Genomic DNA, 15865 nt, shown 5'->3' with positions numbered 1-15865 from the left:
TCTTCCTTCACTTTCCACACTCAAACCATAACACAGTCCCCTCTATTCTACTTCTAACACACATACTATATCAATACACTCACCTCAACTCCACTGTCGTATTCCAAGGTACCTTTGTCCCTTGGACTGATGCAAGAGCACCCTAACTGGTCTTTTGTCTTTCATTCTTGCCCCTCCTCCAATTCAGGCCTCACCCAGCAGCCAGAGGGATCTCATAAAAATGTACAGCACACTTGGGTCAGAATAACAGCTCCTAAACCCAATAACCAATCTTAGAATCACTAAAAATGAGATAAGCATTTTGAACCTACTGATGGCTACACTAGGAGGTTACTACCAAAATAACTGAAACTGAATCTGATCAAACCTCTGGATCTAACTAACAGGTTATAGGAAATACAGGTGATAGAGGGAAAAATTAAATGACCATAAAGAGGCAGTTATCCAAATTCGGGGGGGGGGGCAGGGAGCGACTGTTAACAGACCAAAAGAGATTTAAGAGCCTTATCAATCAAATGCAATGAATATAGCTTCTTAGATCCTAACTCAAACAAATTTACTGTATAACGATGTTTTTGAGCTGGGGTGACATCATCATCATGGTAACATAAGAGATCCCTGGAAAAGCCTCCCATCAGAATCACCTAATAAAAGGACAAATCCCACTTGCTTGGAACACTGGAGTACAATAGAGACTGGAGAAGGACTTCATAAATGCTGAATTGGAGAAAAAGAAAACACCAAAAACAGGTAGGAGATTTATATCCCAGACCCACCAGTCTAGACCCATCACCATTACTTGGCCCACACAGCACTGAGGCAACACGGTCTTGGTCCCTCCTGCCATGGATGCAGGCCATACAGACATTCACAGTAGTGAGTTAGAAACCCATGCATATCCAGACACAGGGACCCAAGACTGCAGACACCCAAGGCAGAACACAAGCAGCTGAGGAGTGCCACATACAAAAGTGCCCAGGGAAAAAAGATACCACAGCAGAACTGTTGGCAAGAGGTGCACACAATCCAGTCTCTGTTTGCTGGGCCACCTAACTGCAAAGCAAACCTTTCTGGATTGACCCTCTCTGGTGATCTGGGGTGGGATACCCTAACAAGGAAGAAACCGGAGGCAGGAAAACCTCATGGTAAAAAGGGGAGTGAGGATGGTGGAACTGAACTGTGATAAGCCAGGACAGATCACAGAACGGAATAGTGTAATGAAAACGAGGCACTGAGTGAGGGAGAACATTTAAACAACTCATAGAAACCAGGGAGAAAGTTCTGCACAAAAACAATCAGAACAGATCGAGATTCCTAGAGAAGGAACAGAGGAAAGGATGCTTTTTCCTGGAAGTGAAACAATTGCACTCAAAAGGGCAATCTTAAAAATTATACAAGATATCCAGGACAAGAACCAGGTGAAGAAGAGCTTAGAAAGTCTGAACAGTGAAACAGAGGCTTCTCTAAAGGTCCAGAATAAGTTGAGCTGGATGGCAAAGAAGAGCCTTAACACAAATCCCATCAATAACAAAACCTTAGGCAAGAGGAAGAAACTGACCTTCAGAGTTAACACACTAAAATAATCAGATGTCCAGATATCAGCAAGAAATTACAAGCCATACTAAGTAACAGGAAGATATGGCTCAGACAAGGGTTGAAATTAAAACTTCAGAGGAGATACAGAATGTGAAACAACTAATCAAAGAAGTTCAAACAAATTTCCTGTATCAATTCTAGGAGATAAAGGAAAATATGGATAGAAAGAAACTAATGGTGGATATAGAGCTAAAGGATATTTAGAAGAGAATTTGTGAGCATGAATAAGAATGTGAATGTTTAAAAAGAAGCATAACATAAATTATGGGGATAAAAGACACAATAATGGAGATTAAAAATACACTGGAGGCATGCAACAGCAGATTTGAACAGGCAGAAGAATCAGTGTACTAGAAGGATAATAAAAATCACACAGTCAGAAGAACAAATAGAGAAAATAGAAAAAATTGATCAGTATCTCAGAGACTTGAGTGACAGCATGATTCATACAAATATATGCATCATGGGTGTCCCAGAAGAAGAAGAGAAAGGAAAAGGGACAGAAAGATTATTTGAGGAAATAGTGACCAAAAATTTCCCCTCTTATAAAAGACAAGTGTACATGCCAAAGAATTACAACATACTCCAAACAGAAAAAACCCTAATAGACCTACTCCAAGACACACACTAATCAGAATATCAAATGGCAAAGATAAAGTGAGAATTCTGAAAGCAGCAAGAGAAAAATGATTCATGATTTTTCCTCAATAAAAATGGAGTCAATGGGATCATCAATAAAACTAAATGACCAATTTCTCAACAGAAACCATGGAGGTGAGAAGGCACTGGTATGATATATTTAAGGTACTGAAAAAAAATAATTAGTAACATAAAATCTTTTGTCTGGCAAAACTGTCCTTCAAAATGAGGGAGAGTTTAAAATATGCACAGATAAAGAGAAACAGAGAGTTCATCAACAAAACAACTGCCCTGCAAGACTTGCTAAAGGGAAGTCTTCAGGTTGAAAGGAAAAGACAGGAGAGAGTGCTTGGAGTAGTGTGAAGAAGTAAAGATTGTCAGTAGAGGTTAACTAAAAGGGTAAATGCAAAACCCAGTAGTACTATATCCTCAATATATGATTCTACTCTTTAACTCCTGTAACAGTCAGAATACAATTGAACAAGAAAAAGTCGTATTTCCTGATAATGGACACACAAAATATAAAGAGGTAATGTGGGGCAAAAACAATATAAAGAGGGGAAATGGAAGGTTATGGGAACAGAGAACATGTATGCTCTTGAAGCTGTTAGCATCTTTTCAAATCAGTAGGCTATAGGCATAGGTTGTATAGTACAAACCCCAGGATAACCACAGAGAAAGTATTTTAATAATACACAGAAATAGAGATGAGAAAGGGTTCAGTCAAATGCATCACAAAAGATCAACTACACAGATAAGAAGACTGCAAGAAAAGAAAAAAGACAAAGATATCACATATATAAAAAACAAAGGACAAAATGGCTGAAGTAAGTACTGCCTTTACAGTAATAACACTGAATGTTAATGATTTGAACTCCTCAATCAAAAGACACAGATTGGCAGAATGGATAAAAAAGCACTATTCAACTATATGTTGTTTACAACAGACTCACCTTAGATCCAAAGACACCAATAGATGGAACATGAAAGGATGGAAAAAGATAATTCTGTGCAAATAGCAACCAAAAAAAAAAAAAAAGGAGCTGGGGTAGCTATGCTGATATCAGACAAAATAGACTTTAAGTCAAAAGCTGTTACAAGAGACAAAGAAGGGCACTATATATTAATAAAAGGGGCAATCCACCAAGGAAAATAAGCAGTCATTAATATGTATGCACCATGAGGAGTGGGTGTAGCTCAGCAGTTGAGTGTCTGCTTTGCATGTTTGCATGTGCGATGTCCCAGTTCAATAGCCCTACCTCCTAAATTTACATATATACCTAACCACAGTGCCCCAAAATACATGAGACAAATGCTGGCAAAACTGAAAGGAGAAATAGACACCTCTACAATAATAGTTGGAGACTTCAATACACCACTCTCATCAATAGATAGAACATCTAGACAGAAGGACACAGAGAACTTGAATAATATGATAAATGAACCAGACCTAACAGACATACAGAACATTGCACCCCAAAACAGCAGGATCTGTATTCTTCTTAAGAGCACATAGATTGTTCTCAAGGTAGGCCAGACATTGGGTCACAAAACATGTTTCAATAAATTAAAATATTTTCCCTTCTATGATTCCTCATTATAGGGGAGAGTTATTATAAATGTATAGCTAAATCTAATTTTAAAGCAATAGTGAGTGAGTTTATCACTTGTTGGATCCTTCTGCTCTCTGTGATTTCTGTTGAAGGGAAAAACCCATCTAGGTTTAGGGACTTTGAAATTGGGTGGGGTCCCTCCTGGGCACTTGTTCAGAGACTGGAGGGGAGAATTAAGCTCTCCTGGGTCTGACCTGTGAAGCTTATTCTAATTCAAGGGCTCTGCAGACACCACCCGCCTTAATCACTCTGTAGTCACATACCTTCTCCTTTCTATAACAAACTATGGCAAACCTACACTCTTATAAGCAAGGTTACAGAACTTCTTTTCTTAGCCACTTCTTTCTCTTTCAGGAGTGCTGCTTCCCGCCCCCCCTCCTCACGGACCCCCAAGATGGCCGAATTCCCCTGGGTGTCTCCCCAGCTTGGTCTCCACCCAGCTTATCCTTCAGAAACATGGCAACGGGTCCTGAACTGAGTTCAACCAGCACAGGCCTGAACTTCAGGGAACCTCTAAACTCCAGTCATCTTTAGGCACACATTTGGAATTTTTCTAGACCCGTGGACTCATTTGTTAAAGTTCAATTTCACTTCCCACCCTCTGGCAAGTAACAAATGACCACACAGAGAAAAGAACAGGTTGTTACTTAGTGTGTCTATGCAGGAGGCTTCGTCGACCCCGTATCTGGGTTTTGCTGGCATGAGAACTTCTCCTCAGTTCTCTTTGCCTCAGGCTGGCCCAGCTGTGAGGGGCCTAAGGGTGGAGGACGCCTGGACAGCAGACTCGGCAAGACCGGAAGCTGCCTTCCATTCGCTGTGGGTGTGTGGACATGAGCATAACTCCTGAGTGTCGATGCCCAGCCTCGGGAGAGGTTCCTAGGCCCAATTCTAAGCTGAGCTTTGGTTGCCGCAAGCCTTACGTCCCGCAGAAGCAGAATGCCCTTCTCCTTTCTTCCTCTAACTTCATTTGCTTCTCCCCCATTTGTCATCTCTGAGTAAGACGTGTTCTTTTTTCCTAAGGGTGAATGAGGAGTGAAGTCCTAATTTCCCACAATAGAGACTAAACTCAGAGACAAAGCTTAGATCATATTAGTTAAACCGAAGGACTAAGGGTCTCACTGGAAGAGGAAGGGCCAGGAACTCAGGGAGGAGGGAACTTGCTAGAGTTGATCTTGTACTCAAGGAAGTCTCCAGGGGTTCCACACAGACTAGAGCTTGTGAGGACAGGACCCAAGTCCCAGGGGGTTGGATTCTGTGCTCAAATCCAGGGAATCCTGTGTACCCCACTCCCTTCCTCAAACCCCCCTGCTCTAGGGAAGAAGTCGACATGTCCATGGTCTTCTGTTTGGGCAGCTGCACCCTGGGCCACTGACCAGCTGTGGTATTATCACACACCTGGTTACGTACACAATGGGAAACTGCATAAGTTAACAAATGATCCAACCAGGTACGTACTCTGAGCTACCCTCTGTAGCAACGGAGAAATGAAACAGAAACCTAAATAACCTTTTAAACTCTCTCTTTAAACCACACTAGATTTTCAGCTCTTGCTCAGCTTCTCTGAAAAGAAGTTTGGAATAAATTCAGTAAACATCTCCCCAAGTTAAATGGCCTTTTTAGGCGAACCGTGAAGTTCTACCTGTCCTGAGAACGAAGACTGGTGCCTCCTGGTGTTACCTGGTCTTGGAGCTGTCAGGGGCTTCTGCTCAGGCCAAGGTGGAAAAGAGACAACTCTATACCTGAGTAGCTCCACGCAACTTAAGAGGAAACTTTCAACAGGTCTTCTTGGTTTCTCATTTAGAAAGGCTTATGCAATTTCAAGAGTCCATCTGGCAGCTGTCTTCAGGCTTAGGAGCAAAGCCGAAGTGAGGTTGAAGGAAGGAGAGTCACTTCCTTATTTTATTAGAGCCTGCCTCCAGCTTTTTTATTTGAAGGAGGGGCTGACCTTTGCCCACGTTATTTGACTCCAAAAGGGGTTCTGCGTCCTTTGCCAGGACTCTCACGGCTTTTCAGGATGGCTAGGGGGTTGCTCTCCTGATTCTTCCCATTGCCTTTCCCTTTTCAGTTTACTTAACAACTGTTTACTGACCTACAGAGGTGGTTACAGGCTCATTACATATTTCATCTCAACAACATTCGGAGGCAGGTGTTATGATTCCCATTTCACAGATAAGGAAACTGAGGCTCAGAAAGCCTGTGTATCTTGCTAGTAGTCCCCATTGGCTGGGCTGGGGTTCGCCTTCAGTCTTTCTAGCTTTACACTTTCTCATGTTACTGCTCCTATGAGATTCAAAGATTGTATTCAAATGGAGTCTAACCCCAACCATAGTAAAAGTCACACAAGATCACTTGAAAACAATTTTGGGGATAGAATTCTCTATGTACATGAAAGAAGAAACAGTTAAACATGTATGCTTTTATACTCAAGATTCTTAACTGAACTAAATATTTATGGCCTTATGATCATGAAACCATAGCCTCTGGAAATTTGAAGATGAAGGAAGTGTGAGGTGTGAAAGAGAAATAAAGGGTATTTTCATAAAACGGGGAAGAACTGGTCATTTAAATTTTAGGCAAACAGATTCATGAGAGACAAGAAGCCAGTAATTATGCAGAAGTTACTTCTTTGGGGTCTGAGATTGAATTTTTCTGGCAAACTAATATTTTTTACACATAATAATACATCTGTCTAGGTAACTTAGGGGATAAGAAAGAAATATTAAGAATTTTTTTTTCTTTTTAAGAAACATCTTTTTGAGAAGACAAGATCTAGTCATCTAAAACAATTCAAAAGTAAAGAAATGCTCATAGTCAAGAATGAAATCACATAGAATGGATTACAATTGTTATAGGAGCTCAGAGCTATATAATTAAATGACACTGGTTGTAGAGACCATTTGGAATCCCAAAAGGTCCTGGCCAGGCAAATATGAACACAAGGAAGGGGCAATCGCTGCAAGGAGGCAAGGTCGCTGAGGACAGGGACTCACTGTGTCCCATTCAACTTTGTATCTCCCACACTTAACCATCTGGCACGTAAGAGGGGCTCACTATGGGTTATGTATTCAAAAACAAAACAAAAACCACTTGTTCCTCTTCTGAAAATTCATACTGTTGTAGAAAAATTGGAAAACATAAAACAGCATACATAATAAAGACCATAATAGACCAGTCATTCAGTGAAATAGTTAACAAAATATTGTTAAAGTTTTTTTTTTTTTAAAGATTTATTTATTTATTTAATTTCCCCCCCTCCCCTGGTTGTCTGTTCTTGGTGTCTATTTGCTGCGTCTTGTTTCTTTGTCCGCTTCTGTTGTCGTCAGCGGCACGGGAAGTGTGGGCGGCGCCATTCCTGGGCAGGCTGCTCTTTCTTTTCACGCTGGGCGGCTTTCCTCACGGGCGCACTCCTTGCGCGTGGGGCTCCCCCACACAGGGGACACCCTTGCGTCGTGCGGCACTCCTTGCGCGCATCAGCGCTGCGCATGGCCAGCTCCACACGGGTCAAGGAGGCCCGGGGTTTGAACCGCGGACCTCCCATATGGTAGACGGACGCCCTAACCACTGGGCCAAAGTCAGTTTCCCAAAATGTTGTTAAAGTATTTTGGGCTATTTCCTTCTCTCTATGAGAATAATAGCTACCTTTCAGGTTTCTGCCAAGCCCAGAGCTCTTTCTCTGTGCATTACCACCAATAATTGCAACTACAGGGATGTATCTCTGCAGCCTGGTGGACAAAATGACCGCTGTCCTCCTGGCCACATTCCATTGGACAAGATGTGGACAGCCCATCCAAGCTGGGCCAATTCAATTCTATATGCCAGAAATTTAAAATTGTGTCACAGAGAGTTTAGTACCTCTCTGTGGAGTATTTCACCTGGGAGGTCATGTTTGGGTCCCATGAAGAAGAGGAAGAAGAGCTCATGGACAGTGAGGGGCATAAGGAATGTATCAAAGAGAATTGAGGGACATGGGGTCCTGGAGGGAGCTGCCCTGGTTCCTGGAGCTCCCCACCTGTCACCCTGGGGGCTGGGAGCCTCCCCTGTGCAGGTGCAGTTTTGTGCTTAAGCTGGTTTGGGTGTTTCTTCTCACCAGATGGATCCCACACAAATACAACACATGTGGTTTTTCATGGATAAGATGATACTACCACTTTGTGACTGGCTTCTTCCACTTAAGATCTATTATAAACATATCTCCACACCCATAAGCTTCTTTTGTAAATACAGTTTTTAATGGCTGCATAAGAGTCCAGTGAATGGAAGCATTATTCAACTGAGCAACTATTTTTAGATGTTTCATTTGTTTCCAAGTTTTCACTATTATGATTAATGTTAAATAGTAGAGTTTTATCACCTTTGCCCACATTTTATATTGTTTCCTGAATGATTCCCAGGAGTGGAATTATTGGGTATGAATAATTTTAAAGTAGTTATATATATTTCTAACTTGCCTTAGACAATGTTTCTGGAATTGATTTAAATGGTTACTAGGACTATGTCTCAGGCAAAATCCCTACGAGTTTGAATATGTGAATAAAAAGGACCATCCTTAGGAACATTTGGAGGTTTTGGCTCATTTTTATAAGCATGTAACCAAATAAGACTTGAAAGGCCAGGTGAGCAGATTTTAGAAAGGACACCATACTTCACTTTGGGCTGTGACTTTTATCCTTGTTTTCATCTCAATGGTGAGACTTGATGAGATGGGATCAGAGAGGGAATGAAGTCAAAGAAAATCATGAATCGTTCAAATGAAACACTTGGGAAAAGGAGCAGCAGAAAGGTCCCATTTGTCATGAGGTATATATGTAAGGAAAGCTCTACCTTGTGGTCAGAATGTTTAGGTGAGGACAAAATCACAGAAGCGATGGTGTTGAGCTATATGCTATAACTGGCCCAGTCAGAGGGATTGATGATGCTTTTGTTATCTGGCGCAGAGGCAGCATATAATTGTGATAGGAGATTTAAACTACCACGACTTCTGCTGAAAACTTCTTTCAATAATCCATCTCATAGTTGATGTTAATATCATTTCTTAAGTCAAGGGGAGCAATGATAAATGTTGATTATCATGTGAATCTGACTAGCAAAGAGGAATTGATTAGAAGCAATGGGAAACTTGGGAGAAAGAATTAATGCAGAGTTTGTGGTTGTTAATTTCTGTGGTAGCTACCATTTTACTGAGTTTTTACCAATGAGGAACTCATCTATGTAGCTGGTACTTATTGTTAAACACATCTTACAGATGAGTAAACTGAGGTTCAGAGGAGTTAAATAAATTTGCTGAAGGTAACAGAACCACATGTGGCAAAGCTGGGATTTGAGTTCAGGCAGTCAATCTTCAAACCCATACTCCTCTGATCATCAACCCCAACTGCCTTCTTAGTACCATTCAGATGTATCTGATTGTTGATGCTCTTCATCTTTTTCCTTCTCTGGATTCACTTTTATTGCTCTTTGTAGAATGGGGAAAAACTGGAAGATCTGAAATGGGCAAAAGAAATGACTGGATCTTCTTTCCATGGAATCAAGGAGACTTTGGGGATTATCTAATTTTATAGGAACGTGTACCTTTGTCTTTGATTATTTGACAACTCTGTAGAGACAGAAGTTAACTTGTGAAAAATGGATAGTAGTGTAAATAACTCCTGTCCATTAAAATACATGTGGTCTCCTGTGGAATGCAATTGTTTATCGTCCTGTGGATATCGACTGGCTTTTCCAGTTTTGCCTTTGTGAATTCGTTTCAGCAGTCCTTATCTGACTATTAGTGTGTGGTAGTTTGTGTTCTCATTTGAATTGGTTGTACTATCTTACTGGTTCTACAATTAATGAATTAAATATAATTTAATTAATTTAATTAAATGAAGTCTTCAACACATCTTTTTCTTATATGACGTGAGAGTGATGAAAATTATCTTTAAAGTCTCTGGAGCTCATGGCCCCTGCAGTTTCTTCTTTGATTATATGCCTAATTGATTAATGTGATTTGGCTAAAAGTTCACAGTTCTGTTGTGTTTTTAATCAATTGCTTTCAACCAATCAAATTGACAAACTTAGAGATAGCACAAGGTCTGATATATAGTAGCATAGCGGTTAGGAGCTCAGGCTCTGGGGACAGTCTTGAGTTGAATCCTGGCTCAGACACTTACTAGTTGAGGGGTGGGAGGGAATGATCTGGAGAAAAGCAGGGGAGAGACTGGATGGAATCCATGAGGCTAAAAGGAAGTTCTTAGATGAGCTCCCACTTGAAAAGCACATATAGGACAAGGGTCCAAAGGAGGCCAATGCAAAAGAGTCAAATAAACTCTGGAAGAAAAGTGTCAGCTTGACACTTGACCCCTTGAGCTGAGGTTCTTGAAAATGTTAATGACAAAAGAAGAGATTTTCCAGGTGTATTCACAACAACAGGAGGCAGAGAAAAATCCAGAACGGCTCCAGTCCAATATATAATAGCTCCCATCTTCTCTACCAAGGAAAACAGTCTGTCAGTTGGGAATGTTGAAGCTTTAGATAAACGTGGAGTTAGCAGAAGTATGTTTAACAGCTTTAAGTGAATCTCAGACCCAGAGCCACCACGGAGTGATGCTCCAGGACTGGAGATGAGTTCAGTTTTCATGGAGTGGCAGGTCTCAACTGCTCACTGATGCCTAGTCCCTGCAAAATCCTACACTGGATTATTAAGTGGATGATTTATGAACCGTTGGCCTGGGGATTTTCTTAAATTCATAGTCTCACCTAAAAGATGTCTTCTTTTTAACTTCATTTTGTACATTTAATAATTGAAAATATAAACAATTAAAAAATAAAAAGAAAACAGTTGAATAAAAATATCCATTTCTCAAATAAATGTACTGGATACATATAATTTTTAAAAAATCATACACTATGTTACACAATATATTTGGTTCATAGTAACACAATCAAACAGTATTTGTGCTTTTGTGCCTGGCCTGCTTTGCTCAATATAATGTCCTCCAGGATCATCCATGTTGTCATACGCTTTACGACTTCCTTTCTTCTTATAGTTGCATAATATTCCATCGTGTGAATTCACCACAGTTTGTTTATCCATTCATTGGTTGATGGATGCCTGGGTTGTTTCCAACTTTTGGCAATCGTGAATAATGCTGCTATAAACATTGGTATACAAATGTCTGTTTGTTCACTGCTCTCAGTAGAGGTATTGTAGGGTCATGTGGCAAGTCTATATTAAGCTTTTTTAGGAACTGCCAAATAGTCCTCCACAGTGTCTGTACCATTCTACATTCCCACCAACAGTGAATAAGTGTTCCTATCTCTCCTCATCCTCTCCAACACTTACTTGTAGTTCTCTTCTTTTTAATAGTGGCTATTCTGATAGGTGTGAAATGATATCTCACTGAAGTTATGATTTGCATTTCCCTAATCATTACTGATGTTGAGCATTTTTTTCATGTTTCTTTGTTATTTGTATTTCTTCTTTGGACAAATGTCTATTCAGGTCTTTTGCCCATATTTTAAGTGGGTCGTTTGTCTATTTATTGTTAGGTTGTAACATCTCTATATACATCCTGGATACTAAACTCTTATCTGACATGTGATTTCCAAATATTTTCTCCCTTTGAGTTGGCTGCTTTCTCACCTTTTTGACAATGTCCTGGGAGGTACAAAAGTGTTTAATTTTGAGGAGGTCCCATTTATCTAGTTTTTATTTTGTTGTGTGTGCTTTGGGTATAAGGTCCAAGAAACTACCACCTACCACAAGGTCTTTAAGATGTTTCCCTACATTTTCTTCTAGTAGTTTTATGGTCCTTGCATTTATATTTAGGACTTTGATCCATTTTGATTTGGTTTTTGTATAGGAAGTGAGATAGGGGTCCTCTTTCCTTCTTTTGGTTATAGATATCCAGTTCTCCCAGCACCATTTGTTGAAGAGACTGTTTTGTCCCATTAACATGGACTTGGTAGGTTTGTCAAAACCAGTTGACCATATAGATGAGGGTTTATTTCTGGATTCTCAATTTTATTCCACTGATTGATGTGTCTATCTTTATGCCAGGACCATGCTATTTTGACTACTCTAGCTTTGTAATATATTTCAAGTTCAGGGAGTGAAATTCCTCCCATGTTGCTCTTCTTTTTTAGAATGCTTCTGGCTAATGGGGTACACATTCCCTTCCAAATGAATCTGGTAATTACCTTTTCTAATTCTGTAAAATAGGCTGTTGGAATTTTGATTGGTATTGCATTGAATCTATAAATCAGTTTGGGTAGGATTGACGTCTTCATGATATTTAGTCATCCAATCCATGAACATGGAATGTCTTTCCATTTGTTTAGGTTTTAAAAAAAAATTTTTTAGCATTGTTTTTTAGTTTTTTGCAAATAGGTCCTGTACTTCTTTGCTTAAATTAATTCCTAGGTATTTGAGTCTTTTTGTTGCTATTGTAAATGGAATTTCCCCCCGATTTCCTCTACAGATTGTTCAGTACTAGTGTACAAAACATTACTGATTTTTGAGTGTTGATCTTTATATCTTGCCACTTTGCTGAACCCTTTTATAGATCAAGTAGCTTTATGGTAGATATTTCAGCATTTTCTAAATATGGGATCATGTCCTCAGGGAGATGTCTTTGACAAAGTGCTCATTCATTCCAGTAAGGCTTTTGACAACCTTTGTAAGATGCATGTGAACAAGTTGGAGAATTCCAGGTTAGATGATGTTGTGATTGCAAAACATTTTTGGATTGTTTCTCATTTATATGATGTGTGTTGATTGACTGAGAGATGTGACCTTCCTTGACTGTTTTCTTTTCCATCTCCTTTCTTACTTAGGCGTGTGAGCGGCAAATTGTTCAACCTCTCTTGTGCTCAGTATCTTGTGAAATATGCCTCATTTTCTAACTAAGTGAGTAACTGGTTCATGTGTACATGAAGGGATATAATTTACCTCTGGGTTCTGTCCTTGATTCTGTTTGATGTTTTTTTGGTGATTGACTTAAATAATGACATGTTTATAGATCACGCAAAGAGGAGGGAAAGCATATGGTTGAGAGGTCAGGCCCTGGAACCAGACAGTTCTGGATATGAACTTAGGGTCTGTCACCTCCTAATTGATCTTGAGCAAATTTCTTAACTTTGCTAGCCTTGATTGAATGAATTCAACATCATGTAAGGATCAAATGATTTTATAAGATGCTGCATGAAAAACGTTTAGCAGGGTGACTGGCACAAATCAATACTCCAATAACTGTCAGCTGTTGTTAGGTTATCGTTACATAATTGCAAAGCTGGGAGAAGTAACATAAAATTAATTGTGTTTCATAATTATTGCAGGGTGAAACTATGAGCTAAAACCTAGAATTTAGTAGTGTTAATTCACATCATTTAGGACTAAATATTGATTGTAAGTGAACAGAATGGGAGAGACCTGGTTTAAGGACAGATCATGTCAAAAAAAGTTTTAGGGATTTTAGAGACTGATAGCTCAATTTGAGTCATCAGTATGGTGTGGCTTCCAAAAAAACCAATGAAGTCTTTGGCTGAAATACAAAGGAAGTTGTAGTACCACCGTACTCTCACTCGGGTGAGACAGACCATGCCACCAAGATGTGCTCTATTCCGCCTTTGCATTTCTTATTGTAGAAATATAGCAGAAAACTCTACTGAGGCCCGACTGTGTTCAAATCCCAGCTCTGCCGTTAGACTAGTGCTATGGGCTTGGACAAGTTCTATAACCGCTCTGTTGCTTTGCTTTCTTATCTGTAACATGGGAATAATAAAAATGGTACCTATCTCAAATGGCTGTTATGAGGATCAAATGGGATGTAAATGCAAATCTATAAAGTGCTTCCAGAGGTGCCTGGCTCATAGTAATTGCTCAAGAAATGGTGCTGCTGTTGGTGGTATTGGTGGCATTATCATCACTCTAAGAAGAACATTGTCAGTGTCCCCAAGGGACAAGCTCAGAACATTACTGGCTGTTGCCTCAGTGCAAAAGCCAAATATTGAAGGAGCTCCACTTCTTTCTTTTCCCATCACCCAGGCCCAAACACACACACACTGCCTCCTATATGAGTAAAGCACTTCACACTTTGGGGCTCTTATCCAAGTTGGAATGCTTGATCTCCACTCTGTCATTGGACTTAAGAGATCACTAATTCAGCAGCAAGAATCCAGGTCATCAGGCTCTTGCCTGCACTCTCCCCACTTACCACCTGTCTTCTTCAAACCTTGTTGAAGGTTTTCAAATGCTAACTCAGATCCCACCTCTTTTGAGAAGGCTTTCCAGATCCCCCAAGCTGAATTGGTCTAGTCTTTCCCAGCTCCACAAGCACAAGTTTTGAACATGATAGTACCTACCAGGCTTCTTGGTATTTGAGTCCATCATCATGTCGCTGCTTTCTCCTTGTTTGCCTGAAGAGCAAGGATATAATTAATTCCTTTTAGGATCCCATTTAGCACATGCATTAGGCTTTGCAAGTGAACAGGTACCTAAGGTTGTGCAATGTGAACTATTTATCCTAGAGGAGAAAAGATTTAGGGAGAATGGAACTGATTGTCCTGTGGAAGAAGGATTTGATTTAGTTAGTTCCAAAAAGCAGAATGAGGACAAGACTAGAAGTCACCAGGACATATTTGACTGACTGTATGGAAAGAACTCTTCACAAGGACAGTCATTTAATGAGGACACAGGCACCTCATGAGAAGTGAGTTCCCATCATTGACAGAATTCAAGCACAGAACCCAGGCATGGCGACCACTCCCCGGGGTGGACCCCTGGACTTCCCCAATTACTGCTTGGCTTCGACATCACCGGAGACCTTGGCAACATTTTAAGGTCCACATGTGGTCACAAACACAGCATATCCCCAGGGTGCACAGTGCACTATTAGGGTTGAAAGAGGGCCCAGCACTGCCCAAGTCAAGCTGGGTCTCTCTCAGGTTCATTCTTGGCTCCTGCTAGCCCAGTGTGCAATGGAGGCTGTGCCTCCACTTCCCCTGTGATTGCAATACCCCTTCCCTCACTCTCTTATACTCTCTTTGCTGCTGTCCTGCACACCCAGGTCAATTTCATGCTGAATTTTACTGATGTGAAAAATCCTGGGTTTCATCTAAAAGCATTTGGGGTGTCTTGCAGTTATATTTGGAAACCTCTCCACCTAGATTCAGTTTAAAGCATTATTTAATCCTTATCAAACAGTTCCACAGAAAGCTCTCTTTAGTCCCCAAATCCATCTCTTCTGGGCTCCTGTTTTAGCCTTGAAAGCTCAGTTCTTGTATTTCTTCTGACTATTCCCTTTCATTCCCCTATTATGGTCCTAGCTCTTCTTTTTGTATTTGGGTCCTAGATATAGTCCGATGAGCGTCTGGTTAAAACCTTTCTGTTTTCACACCCTTCTCACCAACATGTCATTAACTTTTTGGCATTGCTCTTTAGGGTTCTGTTTTGCCCGTTTTGAGGCTCCTTTCCAGGGCTCCTCCCCAGCCTCTGCTTACCAAGGAATTGATGGGGACCCACTGTGCCCCCACCCCAAGTTCTACCTACTTTTCTTTATAATGCAATGTCACTTGCCATCCTTGGGCCCAAGGACCACTACCATCTGGCCTTGCCCCGACGGTTTTTGCTCAGGGAGGTCAGTAGACCATCTATGGCACATCAGCCTGGCGTACTGTCTACGCAGCATCTTCCCTACAACGCTGCATTCTAGGCAACACCGAACTTTAGCGCGGGCTCTATTTCAGAAGTTCATTTGTAAGGGCCTTGTTTAGAACTCACATTTTCCCCTAGCAACGAAGTTCTTCATGGCAGCTTGTTTTGCCAGTCCAGTCCCGGAGAGCCATTTAAGCTGTAGCAGTGAGCTGAAGCACCAGTACCAGGGAATTTTAGGAGTAATAATAGTTTAGAATGCAACCACTGGGTAGAACAGGGTTTCTATGGGAAAATCTTTTCAGAGTTCCAACTTGGAATGCTGGGAACATATTCCTTTAACTGTCTGCACTGAGACTCAGGAACCCTTCTCCCCTATAGTAAGAGA

At 40.7% G+C, this 15865-nt stretch overlaps 1 protein-coding gene across 4 annotated transcripts in view; it reads right to left on the bottom strand.

Annotated features, from left to right (window-relative positions):
* BCL2L14 (BCL2 like 14) overlaps window positions 1–15642 on the bottom strand; it is a 57810-nt gene extending 42168 nt beyond the window's left edge. Inside the window, exons 1-2 of one of the 4 annotated variants that reach the window (XM_058282805.1) lie at window positions 15607–15642; window positions 14190–14243 (exon numbers count right to left, since the gene is read on the bottom strand). The gene's annotated coding sequence lies outside the window, so the exon portion shown is untranslated. Of the gene's footprint in view, window positions 1–5487; window positions 5871–14189; window positions 14244–15606 lie in introns of those variants that run through there. The other 3 variants (XM_071210172.1, XM_071210171.1, XM_071210173.1) reach the window with 3 other exon arrangements.
* Window positions 15643–15865: the final 223 nt, after the last annotated feature.

The sequence above is a fragment of the Dasypus novemcinctus genome, chromosome 20 (genome assembly GCF_030445035.2).
Source record: "Dasypus novemcinctus isolate mDasNov1 chromosome 20, mDasNov1.1.hap2, whole genome shotgun sequence".
Classification (NCBI taxonomy): domain Eukaryota; kingdom Metazoa; phylum Chordata; class Mammalia; order Cingulata; family Dasypodidae; genus Dasypus; species Dasypus novemcinctus.
Note: the sequence above shows the minus strand (reverse complement) of the source record. Positions and strands in the feature narration are given on the sequence as shown.